Here is a 13,204-nt window from a genome sequence, read left to right as displayed (position 1 = left end):
TATATATATATATATATATATATATATATATATATAATGACACAAGCTTGGATTATTCTATTCTTTCTCTCCAGACCTTTCTTCTTTCCCCTTTCTGATGAAGAGCCACGCTCAAAACGTCACCTCCACTCTTTTTGACATCTTAAACTGAGCACCAACCTTATACATTCACTGTGCACATCTTTTTTTACTTTTGTTGATTTTGTTTTGATTCACCAATATATATATATATATATGTCATCATCAGCATTGCTTAACGTCTGCCTTCCATGCTAGCATGCTTTTATATATATGTATATATATATATGAGAGAGGTATTGGTATCTAGAAGACCCTAAGAGTGGCAGATAATGTTAAGTGAGTGCTATGGACAGACTGTAGTTAAACACTTGTTTTGATAGTGATACGAGTGAGGAGTCTAATGTGGGTCTTTCATAAGCTGAGAGAGAGAGAGAGAGAGAGAGAGACAGAGAGAGAGACAGACAGACAGGCAGGCAGACAAAGAGAGAGGGAATGCAATACATTTCTTAGTTTACAAGACCCACATTAGACTCCTTACTTGTACTTTATGCATATATATATGTTATGATGGCGCTCGGTCATGCATGCACATTTGCCAGTATCGTCGAATTTGCAACTGGAATATCATACTGATGAGGTAATGAAGAGTTTTTCCTTCTAAACCGGAAACATGAATATGACTAACTATGGCTAGTTTAGTTCGTTATTTTTCTTCTTGTTTTGCCTATGTGAGTTGCAGGTAATTGCTATCTGTTCGAGTTTCAGCATTTTAGCTGCTATTTCTGAACTTCAGTATGTGGTGAAGCAACCTGTTGCTGATCCCTTAATTTTGTTTATAAATGTATAAGAACTTTTAAATAAGTTCCTCACCAATAATGGTGCTTACATACCGAAGGGCTTGGTAAAAATGATTAATTGTTAATTTATTAATAAATTAATAAATTGATAATCCTTTACCCTTTTAATTGTAATAATTATATATATATATATATATATATATATATATATATATATAGATAGATAGATAGATAGATAGATAAATAGATAGATAGATAGACAGACAGAAAGACGGACGGACGGACGGACGGACGGACGGACGGATGGACGGACGGATGGATGGATGGATGGATGGATGGATGGATAAATAGATATCTTTCTATCTATAGATAGATAGATAGATAGATAGATAGATAGATGGGTGAATGGATGGATGGGTAGATAGATAGATATACTATATGGAAAAATTATCACCATATATATTTGGTGGGAGGGGGCCAGTCGATTAGATTGACCTCAGTATGCAACTGGTACTTAATTTATCGACCCTGAAAGGATGAAAGGCAAAGTCAACCATGGCAGAATTTGAACTCAGAACATAAAGACAGACAGAATACCGCTAAGCATTTTGCCTGACATGCTAATGATTCTGCAAGCTTGCTGCCTACTGATCTACTAAATAATTTCTAAAACTAAAATCTAGTGGTGATTGCTAACAACTCTTAAAGAGAAGAGAGATAATTTCAAAAAGTAAAAAAATTAATTTACATTTTTAGGACAAAATCTGATCTTTGTTGACATGGATAAGTTGGTTGGTACCAGGGTCTCCCAGAAAAACTTGAGGCAGAACAAGATCACTTCTGACATCAGAAGAGAGAGGGTGAGAGAGAAAGAGAGAGGGTGGAGAGAGAGGGGGGGAGAAAGAGAGAGGGGAGAGAAAGAGAGATGAGGAGAGATAGAGAGAGAGAGGAGGAAGAGGGATAAAGAGCGAGTCCTTTTAGAATTCAAGGAGCAGTAATTTCAAAAAATATTTTTTTAGAAGAAACCCCAGGAGATACTTATAGATCACTCTTTCACTCCCCAGCAGAGAACCAACATATTGGATTAAACCCTACTCCCTCATTATTGGCCCTTCCTGGTATCCTAGCTATTTAGAAACTTCAATCCAAACTAGGAACAGCATCTTTAATTTCAAGCAAGATTAAAAACACAACTGGACATTTAGAGCAGTATTTGAAACAGCGATCAATAGATCTCTAGTGCAGCATATCATAACCACCCTGCAATTTCTATTTCTGAAAAATCAGCAAATCATAAACAGACTCAAATTATGGAAGGCAAGTAAAAGCAAAGATTAAATACAAGCAAGAGTGATGGAGGGTATTGAAAGTGTAATGCCAACTAACCAGACAGACAGTGTCTGATGCTAAGTGGACAAACTCAGTCGTTGCATCTTCTGAATGCCATATAACTAGCAGGGCTAGACAGACAAAGCTATGCAGAAATTACACAAACTTTCTAAAATAGAGCTATTGAATTGTCTTGAGGTGGAGAATAGAGACGTTATATTTATTAGCTTTCAGTGAAGTTATTTCGAGATATTTTGAAAATTACGATGAATTCAGCTTCTCCGATAAAAAGGACCAACACTTACCTATTGAGTTTCTGAACTCTTAAAAGTAAACTATCAAAAATAACCGACTCCATTGACATTCCAACATTCTCTAAATGTCTGCATTCAGCAGCAAATCATTAGTAATAATAATAATAATAATAATAATAATAATACTAATAATAATAATAATTATTATTATTATTATTATTATTATTATTAGAAAACTCCGCAAAGAAACTAACATTTTAATGCTGTTTTGGACTGAAAAGCACTGTTAAGTGGCCTTATTGTGCAAGAAATGATTTCAAATTTCATTTCAAATTTTATATATACATGTGTGTGTGTATGTATGTATTTATGTATATGTATGTATTTACACACATACACACACATATATATATACATATATATATATACGTATATATGTGTGTATGTGTATACACTTTGCACATGGCTTTTATGGTTGTATGATATCCACCAGTAAATAATTTGAAACTAAACAAATTGCTAGACTAAGTTATGTCGCAATGATAACATGATTAGCCCGAAATGTTTATCTCGTTGATGTTTTCTACAGACTGAGCTCCTAGTTATTATGGTTTGGAAAGAATAATAATAATAATAATAATGATAATAGAAATAATAGTAGTGATAATAGTTTGTTAGAACAAAACAACCATGTAGGACATATGCCAGGAATTTTAATTTACTATTATAGGATTTCTGTTATCGTAAATATAAGCAAAAATAATATTAATATTGACAATAACAACAACAAAAACACAGGTCTATATATTATTAAAACCCAATAATGATGTTTCTTTCTAATTTTGGCACAAGGCCAGCAATTTTGAGGGGAGGGGGAAGTCGATTACATCAACCTCAGTCCCTGACTGGTACTTTATTTTGTTAATCCTGAAAGGATGAATGACAAAGTTGACCTTAGCAGCGATTGAACTGGAAATGTAAACAGCCACAAGAAATGCTGCAAAGTATTTTGTCTGATGTGTTTAATGACACTGCCAGTTTGCCATCTTAATAATAATAATAATAATAATAATAATAATAATAATAATAATAATCCTTTATATTATAGGCACAAGGGGCCTGAAATTCCAGGGGTGGGGATAAATCAATTACATCAACCCAGTATTCAACTGGTATTTATTTCATCAACCCTGACAGGGTGAAAGGTAAATAGATACATGAGATGTCGAAATATTGTTCACTAGATAACAATAGCACTCTTCTTTTAATTTTGACTCTATATCTTCAGGAGGAGTTACCTCAATCCTTTCTATATTGACCAAAATGAAGTAGATTGACAAAATTTATTTTTTGAACCAGTTGAAGGCACACGAGATGTCCGAAATATCGTTCACTAGATAACAAATGGCACTCTTCTTTTAATTTTGACTCTATATCTTCAGGAGGAGTTACCTCAATCCTTTCTATATTGACCAAAATGAAGTAGATTGACAAATTTATTTTTTGAACCAGTTGAAGACACACGAGATGTCGAAATATCGTTCACTAGATAACAAATGGCACTCTTCTTTTAATTTTGACTCTATATCTTCAGGAGGAGTTACCTCAATCCTTTCTATATTAACCAAAATGAAGTAGATTGACAAATTTATTTTTTGAACCAGTTGAAGACACACGAGATGTCGAAATATCGTTCACTAGATAACAAATGGCACTCTTCTTTTAATTTTGACTCTATATCTTCAGGAGGAGTTACCTCAATCCTTTCTATATTAACCAAAATGAAGTAAATTGACAAATTTATTTTTTGAACCAGTTGAAGACACACGAGATGTCCGAAATATCGTTCACTAGATAACAAATGGCACTCTTCTTTTAATTTTGACACTATATCTTCAGGAGGAGTTACCTCAATCCTTTCTATATTAACCAAAATGAAGTAAATTGACAAATTTATTTTTTGAACCAGTTGAAGACACACGAGATGTCGAAATATCGTTCACTAGATAACAAATGGCACTATTCTTTTAATTTTGACTCTATATCTTCAGGAGGAGTTACCTCAATCCTTTCTATATTAACCAAAATGAAGTAGATTGACAAATTTATTTTTTGAACCAGTTGAAGACACACGAGATGTCGAAATATCGTTCACTAGATAACAAATGGCACTATTCTTTTAATTTTGACTCTATATCTTCAGGAGGAGTTACCTCAATCCTTTCTATATTAACCAAATTGAAGTAGATTGACAAATTTATTTTTTGAACCAGTTGAAGACACACGAGATGTCGAAATATCGTTCACTAGATAACAAATGGCACTCTTCTTTTAATTTTGACACTATATCTTCAGGAGGAGTTACCTCAATCCTTTCTATATTAACCAAAATGAAGTAAATTGACAAATTTATTTTTTGAACCAGTTGAAGACACCCGAGATGTCGAAATATCGTTCACTAGATAACAAATGGCACTCTTCTTTTAATTTTGACTCTATATCTTCAGGAGGAGTTACCTCAATCCTTTCTATATTAACCAAAATGAAGTAGATTGACAAATTTATTTTTTGAACCAGTTGAAGACACACGAGATGTCTGAAATATCGTTCACTAGATAACAAATGGCACTCTTCTTTTAATTTTGACTCTATATCTTCAGGAGGAGTTACCTCAATCCTTTCTATATTGACCAAAATGAAGTAGATTGACAAATTTATTTTTTGAACCAGTTGAAGACACACGAGATGTCGAAATATCGTTCACTAGATAACAAATGGCACTCTTCTTTTAATTTTGACGCTATATCTTCAGGAGGAGTTACCTCAATCCTTTCTATATTAACCAAAATGAAGTAAATTGACAAATTTATTTTTTGAACCAGTTGAAGACACGAGATGTCGAAATATCGTTCACTAGATAACAAATGGCACTCTTCTTTTAATTTTGACTCTATATCTTCAGGAGGAGTTACCTCAATCCTTTCTATATTAACCAAAATGAAGTAGATTGACAAATTTATTTTTTGAACCAGTTGAAGACACACGAGATGTCGAAATATCGTTCACTAGATAACAAATGGCACTCTTCTTTTAATTTTGACTCTATATCTCCAGGAGGAGTTACCTCAATCCTTTCTATATTAACCAAAATGAAGTAAATTGACAAATTTATTTTTTGAACCAGTTGAAGACACACGAGATGTCCGAAATATCGTTCACTAGATAACAAATGGCACTCTTCTTTTAATTTTGACACTATATCTTCAGGAGGAGTTACCTCAATCCTTTCTATATTAACCAAAATGAAGTAAATTGACAAATTTATTTTTTGAACCAGTTGAAGACACACGAGATGTCGAAATATCGTTCACTAGATAACAAATGGCACTATTCTTTTAATTTTGACTCTATATCTTCAGGAGGAGTTACCTCAATCCTTTCTATATTAACCAAAATGAAGTAGATTGACAAATTTATTTTTTGAACCAGTTGAAGACACACGAGATGTCGAAATATCGTTCACTAGATAACAAATGGCACTCTTCTTTTAATTTTGACACTATATCTTCAGGAGGAGTTACCTCAATCCTTTCTATATTAACCAAAATGAAGTAAATTGACAAATTTATTTTTTGAACCAGTTGAAGACACCCGAGATGTCGAAATATCGTTCACTAGATAACAAATGGCACTCTTCTTTTAATTTTGACTCTATATCTTCAGGAGGAGTTACCTCAATCCTTTCTATATTAACCAAAATGAAGTAGATTGACAAATTTATTTTTTGAACCAGTTGAAGACACACGAGATGTCGAAATATCGTTCACTAGATAACAAATGGCACTCTTCTTTTAATTTTGACTCTATATCTTCAGGAGGAGTTACCTCAATCCTTTCTATATTGACCAAAATGAAGTAGATTGACAAATTTATTTTTTGAACCAGTTGAAGACACACGAGACGTCGAAATATCGTTCACTAGATAACAAATGGCACTCTTCTTTTAATTTTGACACTATATCTTCAGGAGGAGTTACCTCAATCCTTTCTATATTAAGCAAAATGAAGTAAATTGACAAATTTATTTTTTGAACCAGTTGAAGACACGAGATGTCGAAATATCGTTCACTAGATAACAAATGGCACTCTTCTTTTAATTTTGACTCTATATCTTCAGGAGGAGTTACCTCAATCCTTTCTATATTAACCAAAATGAAGTAGATTGACAAATTTATTTTTTGAACCAGTTGAAGACACACGAGATGTCTGAAATATCGTTCACTAGATAACAAATGGCACTCTTATTTTAATTTTGACTCTATATCTTCAGGAGGAGTTACCTCAATCCTTTCTATATTAACCAAAATGAAGTAAATTGACAAATTTATTTTTTGAACCAGTTGAAGACACACGAGATGTCGAAATATCGTTCACTAGATAACAAATGGCACTCTTCTTTTAATTTTGACACTATATCTTCAGGAGGAGTTACCTCAATCCTTTCTATATTAACCAAAATGAAGTAAATTGACAAATTTATTTTTTGAACCAGTTGAAGACACACGAGATGTCGAAATATCGTTCACTAGATAACAAATGGCACTCTTCTTTTAATTTTGACACTATATCTTCAGGAGGAGTTACCCCAATCCTTTCTATATTAACCAAAATGAAGTAAATTGACAAATTTATTTTTTGAACCAGTTGAAGACACGAGATGTCGAAATATCGTTCACTAGATAACAAATGGCACTCTTCTTTTAATTTTGACTCTATATCTTCAGGAGGAGTTACCTCAATCCTTTCTATATTAACCAAAATGAAGTAGATTGACAAATTTATTTTTTGAACCAGTTGAAGACACACGAGATGTCTGAAATATCGTTCACTAGATAACAAATGGCACTCTTATTTTAATTTTGACTCTATATCTTCAGGAGGAGTTACCTCAATCCTTTCTATATTAACCAAAATGAAGTAGATTGACAAATTTATTTTTTGAACCAGTTGAAGACACACGAGATGTCGAAATATCGTTCACTAGATAACAAATGGCACTCTTCTTTTAATTTTGACACTATATCTTCAGGAGGAGTTACCTCAATCCTTTCTATATTAACCAAAATGAAGTAAATTGACAAATTTATTTTTTGAACCAGTTGAAGACACGAGATGTCGAAATATCGTTCACTAGATAACAAATGGCACTCTTCTTTTAATTTTGACTCTATATCTTCAGGAGGAGTTACCTCAATCCTTTCTATATTAACCAAAATGAAGTAGATTGACAAATTTATTTTTTGAACCAGTTGAAGACACACGAGATGTCTGAAATATCGTTCACTAGATAACAAATGGCACTCTTCTTTTAATTTTGACACTATATCTTCAGGAGGAGTTACCTCAATCCTTTCTATATTAACCAAAATGAAGTAAATTGACAAATTTATTTTTTGAACCAGTTGAAGACACACGAGATGTCGAAATATCGTTCACTAGATAACAAATGGCACTCTTCTTTTAATTTTGACTCTATATCTTCAGGAGGAGTTACCTCAATCCTTTCTATATTGACCAAAATGAAGTAGATTGACAAATTTATTTTTTGAACCAGTTGAAGACACACGAGATGTCGAAATATCGTTCACTAGATAACAAATGACACTCTTCTTTTAATTTTGACTCTATATCTTCAGGAGGAGTTACCTCAATCCTTTCTATATTAACCAAAATGAAGTAGATTGACAAATTTATTTTTTGAACCAGTTGAAGACACACGAGATGTCTGAAATATCGTTCACTAGATAACAAATGGCACTCTTCTTTTAATTTTGACTCTATATCTTCAGGAGGAGTTACCTCAATCCTTTCTATATTGACCAAAATGAAGTAGATTGACAAATTTATTTTTTGAACCAGTTGAAGACACACGAGATGTCGAAATATCGTTCACTAGATAACAAATGGCACTCTTCTTTTAATTTTGACACTATATCTTCAGGAGGAGTTACCTCAATCCTTTCTATATTAACCAAAATGAAGTAAGTTGACAAATTTATTTTTTGAACCAGTTGAAGACACACGAGATGTCGAAATATCGTTCACTAGATAACAAATGGCACTCTTCTTTTAATTTTGACTCTATATCTTCAGGAGGAGTTACCTCAATCCTTTCTATATTAACCAAAATGAAGTAGATTGACAAATTTATTTTTTGAACCAGTTGAAGACACACGAGATGTCGAAATATCGTTCACTAGATAACAAATGACACTCTTCTTTTAATTTTGACTCTATATCTTCAGGAGGAGTTACCTCAATCCTTTCTATATTAACCAAAATGAAGTAGATTGACAAATTTATTTTTTGAACCAGTTGAAGACACACGAGATGTCTGAAATATCGTTCACTAGATAACAAATGGCACTCTTCTTTTAATTTTGACACTATATCTTCAGGAGGAGTTACCTCAATCCTTTCTATATTAACCAAAATGAAGTAAGTTGACAAATTTATTTTTTGAACCAGTTGAAGACACACGAGATGTCGAAATATCGTTCACTAGATAACAAATGGCACTCTTCTTTTAATTTTGACTCTATATCTTCAGGAGGAGTTACCTCAATCCTTTCTATATTAACCAAAATGAAGTAGATTGACAAATTTATTTTTTGAACCAGTTGAAGACACACGAGATGTCTGAAATATCGTTCACTAGATAACAAATGGCACTCTTATTTTAATTTTGACTCTATATCTTCAGGAGGAGTTACCTCAATCCTTTCTATATTAACCAAAATGAAGTAGATTGACCAATTTATTTTTTGAACCAGTTGAAGACACACGAGATGTCGAAATATCGTTCACTAGATAACAAATGGCACTCTTCTTTTAATTTTGACACTATTTCTTCAGGAGGAGTTACCTCAATCCTTTCTATATTAACCAAAATGAAGTAAATTGACAAATTTATTTTTTGAACCAGTTGAAGACACACGAGATGTCGAAATATCGTTCACTAGATAACAAATGGCACTCTTCTTTTAATTTTGACTCTATATCTTCAGGAGGAGTTACCTCAATCCTTTCTATATTATTAATAATAATAATAATAGTGATGATGACGATGGTGACGAACATTACCATACCTCAGTTTATGAGAGACAGGAGTCTCCGAAGAACTCTGGCTGTAACAGTGTAAATGAAGCTGGACCTTTAAGGGAAGGCCTCTCGCTCGGCAGTGGATCAGTAAAGATGCAGACTGACCACAGCTGTCATCTTAATACAGATTAGAGAGAGATAGAATACTGAGGAGGGTTCTTGGCATCTTTTCCAACAGTCTCATCTGTTGAGTGTATATGAATAATAATAGAGCCATTTCCAAGTAATTTCCATATGAAACATGAGGACAAAAGGAAAAGAAAAAAGATAAGGTCTATTCCAATATATATATATGTAGAAAGATCTATTGAGAGTTAACAATAAATCACTGATAAAGAGTTCACCACCAGTGCTGCTTCCCCCGCCCCCGCCGTCACCACCACCACAACCACCACCACCAACAACAACAAAAACTATTACTAATTTAGGCAGAAGTCCAGCAATTTGAAGAGGAGGGGGTTTATTGCAATTATCGACCTGAGTATTTGACTGGTACTTTGTTTTATCAACCCAGAAAGAATTATTGGGCAGGTTAGCCTCAGCAAGACTTGAACCCAGAATATAAAGAGCCAAAAAAAACACCCCATCAAATTTTGTCTGATTCAGCCAGCTTACTACCTATAATTGTCTCTGATTTAGACAGTACTTTTGCCAAACTGCTAAGTTACGGGGACATCAACACACCAGCACCAGTTGTCAATCAGTGGAGATGAGGACAGAGACACAAAGACACACACATATATATATATATATGTGTGTGTAATTACTTTTCACGTGAAATCGACTTCACCAAATGCTTCCATACTTGTGATGCATGAATAATTTGACCTCGGATAAATGTTAGGCTCTTCATTTGATTTTTTTAATTAAAAATAAATAATATTGCTTTATATTTAAGATTCACTTCTTTAAAAAGGTTCCTCAATGTCAACTTCCGGTATTGCCGTAACAACGGCAAAAAGCCTCACTCTCTATTTTGTGTGTGAGTGTGTGTATGAGAGAGAGAGAAAGAGAGTAAATACTACATACACACCGCTCTCTCACTCTGGCGCACACACACCCCCCTTCACTGACTCACACTCTGTCTCTTACAAACACACACATACATATTTACAAAGACACAAGTGTATGCGCGCGCGCGCGCGTGCGTGCGCGCGTGCGTGCGCGCGTGCGTGCGTGCGTGCGTGCGTGCGTGCGTGGGGGGGGGTTCCACAATCGCCATTTATTTCAATTACTCTTGTGAGGATATTCACGTAAATCATTTCTTTCATTTAATCCCCATTTTAATTTTCGTAAAAGTTTCCAAGTACCAATGAGGCTTTTTGGCACATCTTCAATTTTCCCCATTCATGAGAGGCGCCCAGCCATCATTCATCTGAGAGTCCATCTACAGAATGTCCTCAAATTTCTATACAGCATATTTTGCCTTTTTTTCTTCAAGTATATAAGCAACAATTTCATTCCCGAGCAACGCCGGGTGCCTCTGCTAGTATATATATATATATATATATATATATATGTATACACACACACACACACACATATACAACAGCCTTCTTTCAGTTTCCATCAACCAAATCCACTCACAAGGCTTTGGTTGGCCTGGAGCTATAGTAGAAGACACTTGCCCAAAATGCAATGCAGTGGGATTGAACCCAGAACCATGTAGTTGGGAAGCAAGCTTCTTACCACACAGCCATGCCTATATAAAGTAGACAAAAATAATGGGTTGTATACAGTTATTTACTTATCATAGGCTCACAACTGTTTCAGATGTGCGTTTGGGTGCATTCATGGACCAATTTTATCAATTGGTCAATTGATCAACTGAAAATATAGGGAACCATTACCCCAACACTATCTTCTTCAGAGCCAAATCAAATCGACAGCCAAAGAAAAAGAAAAGCAAAAAAGAAAGGAATTTGGTCAATATGGCTTTTTTAGTCATTAACCTTAAGCCATTGTTGGCTCTTACCATGGCTGTGCTGGTGGCACATAAACGCACCTTTTAAGCGTTGGGCCTCACGGAGGCAATGACTGAGTCCATTTGGCTTTACGCCGTGCTTCAGCTGAAGACCCATCAAGCCAAGTAAAACCACAGTTGTGGTAGATACCGGTGTCATGCAAATGGCATGTAAAAAGCACCCATTACACTCATAGAGTGGTTGGCGTTAGGAAGGGCATCCAGCTGTAGAAACTTTGCTAAAACAGACTAGGGTCTGGTGCAGCCTTCCAGTATACCAGCCCTGGTCAAACCATTCAACGGATGCCAGCATGGACAGTGGATGTTAAATGATGATGATGATATACACACGTGCATACACATACACACATATGTACGCCACTTCAAGCACACACTCTCTCTCTCTTATCTTTTTGTTCTCATATAGACATGTATAGACTATTCATATAACCACATAAGCACACACACACATGTGTATGTATGTATGTATGTCTATATATATATATATATATATATATATATATATATATAGACATACATACATACATACACATGTGTGTGTGTGCTTATGTGGTTATATGAATAGTCTATACATGTCTATATGAGAACAAAAAGATAACTACACATCGGAAGAACGCACATGACAAAATGCTCCTTAATTATAATAAGAAAGATTTCTCAATTAAGCTAAAAGCTAATCTTTGTAGTGAGCTTTGTGGTCAAGAATTATTTTTAATTATTTTATTGACCACAGGGGAACGAACAAAGAGACTGACCTCAATGCAAATTGCAACCGAGAAAATGGGCAACATGCAACAGCAACGACAAGAGTGTAAAACATTTGGTTCAATACTCTATGGGCTCTTTTTTCACAGTAGTAGTAGTAGTAGTAGTAGTGGTGGTAGTGGTGGTGGTGGTGTTGGTGTTGGAGGTGGTGGTGGTGGTGGTGATGCTGTTACAGTAAAGTATCTTTAGTTATGAGGGTTGTGAAACTGTGATAATCAAGGCCTAATAGCTTTTAGCAATGGAAGCGAAGTAGGTTCCTACTGGGAATTTAAAACCATTACCATGTAGATATTCTCTTTGGAAAGTCAAGATGAATGAAGTTTGTCTAACGGAGAATAAACATGAAATAAAGAAGAAGAAACAAAAAAACTCCCCAAAAAACAAACAAACCCAGAGCCCTAAATTCTGGTTTGTTTAAATAGTATAATACTAATTTCAAAGGGATTAATACAGCTTAGAATATTGGTAGCTTCCACACAAATCTATAAATACATACGCTTAAGAGGTTTTTAAAAATCACATGCTTCTCTGATCATAACTTTTAATCTAGAGATAGAGGCAGTGTTTAGAAGAAGCAAATAAAATATTAATTTCCAGACAGCTATAAATATTGGTGATTTCCATGTCTATAAAACTTTTATTTCTTTTTAATATTGGTTTCAAATTTTGTTACTGGGTCAGCAATTCTGCGGGGAGGGGTTTAAGTTAATTACAGTGATCCCAGTGCTCAACTGGTACTTACTTTATTGACCCCAAAAGGATAAAAGGCAAAGCTGACCTTCATGAGATTTGAACTCAGAATGTAAAAACAGATGAAATGCTGTTAAGCATTTTGCCCACCATGCTAAAAATTCTGCCAGCTCATTGCCTTCCTGCTTTTTAATATTGACCTC

The 13,204-nt window shown here is 34.3% G+C and overlaps 1 protein-coding gene and 2 long non-coding RNA genes across 29 annotated transcripts in view; all 3 read right to left on the bottom strand.

Annotated features, from left to right (window-relative positions):
- LOC106883622 (calmodulin-binding transcription activator 2) overlaps nucleotides 1-13,204 on the bottom strand; it is an 859,097-nt gene that overhangs the window by 196,253 nt on the left and 649,640 nt on the right. The gene's annotated exons all lie outside the window — the stretch shown is intronic.
- LOC149130986 (uncharacterized) lies at nucleotides 5,874-8,346 on the bottom strand. Of its 2 annotated transcripts, none has more exons than XR_016238481.1 (2): nucleotides 6,742-8,346; nucleotides 5,874-6,438 (listed from the first exon to the last, which is right to left on the bottom strand). It is a non-coding gene; the product is annotated as an uncharacterized LOC149130986 (long non-coding RNA). The 2 variants fall into 2 exon arrangements; XR_016238482.1 differs by having other exon boundaries at nucleotides 5,874-6,286.
- Nucleotides 8,608-10,709, bottom strand: LOC149130985 (uncharacterized). Its single transcript, XR_016238483.1, has 2 exons — nucleotides 9,327-10,709; nucleotides 8,608-9,021 (listed from the first exon to the last, which is right to left on the bottom strand). It is a non-coding gene; the product is annotated as an uncharacterized LOC149130985 (long non-coding RNA).

The sequence above is a fragment of the Octopus bimaculoides genome, chromosome 26, assembly GCF_046866305.1.
Source record: "Octopus bimaculoides isolate indiv1 chromosome 26, ASM4686630v1, whole genome shotgun sequence".
NCBI lineage: Eukaryota > Metazoa > Mollusca > Cephalopoda > Octopoda > Octopodidae > Octopus > Octopus bimaculoides.
The sequence above is the reverse complement of the archived record's forward strand: the minus strand, read 5'-3'. Positions and strand labels throughout refer to the sequence as shown.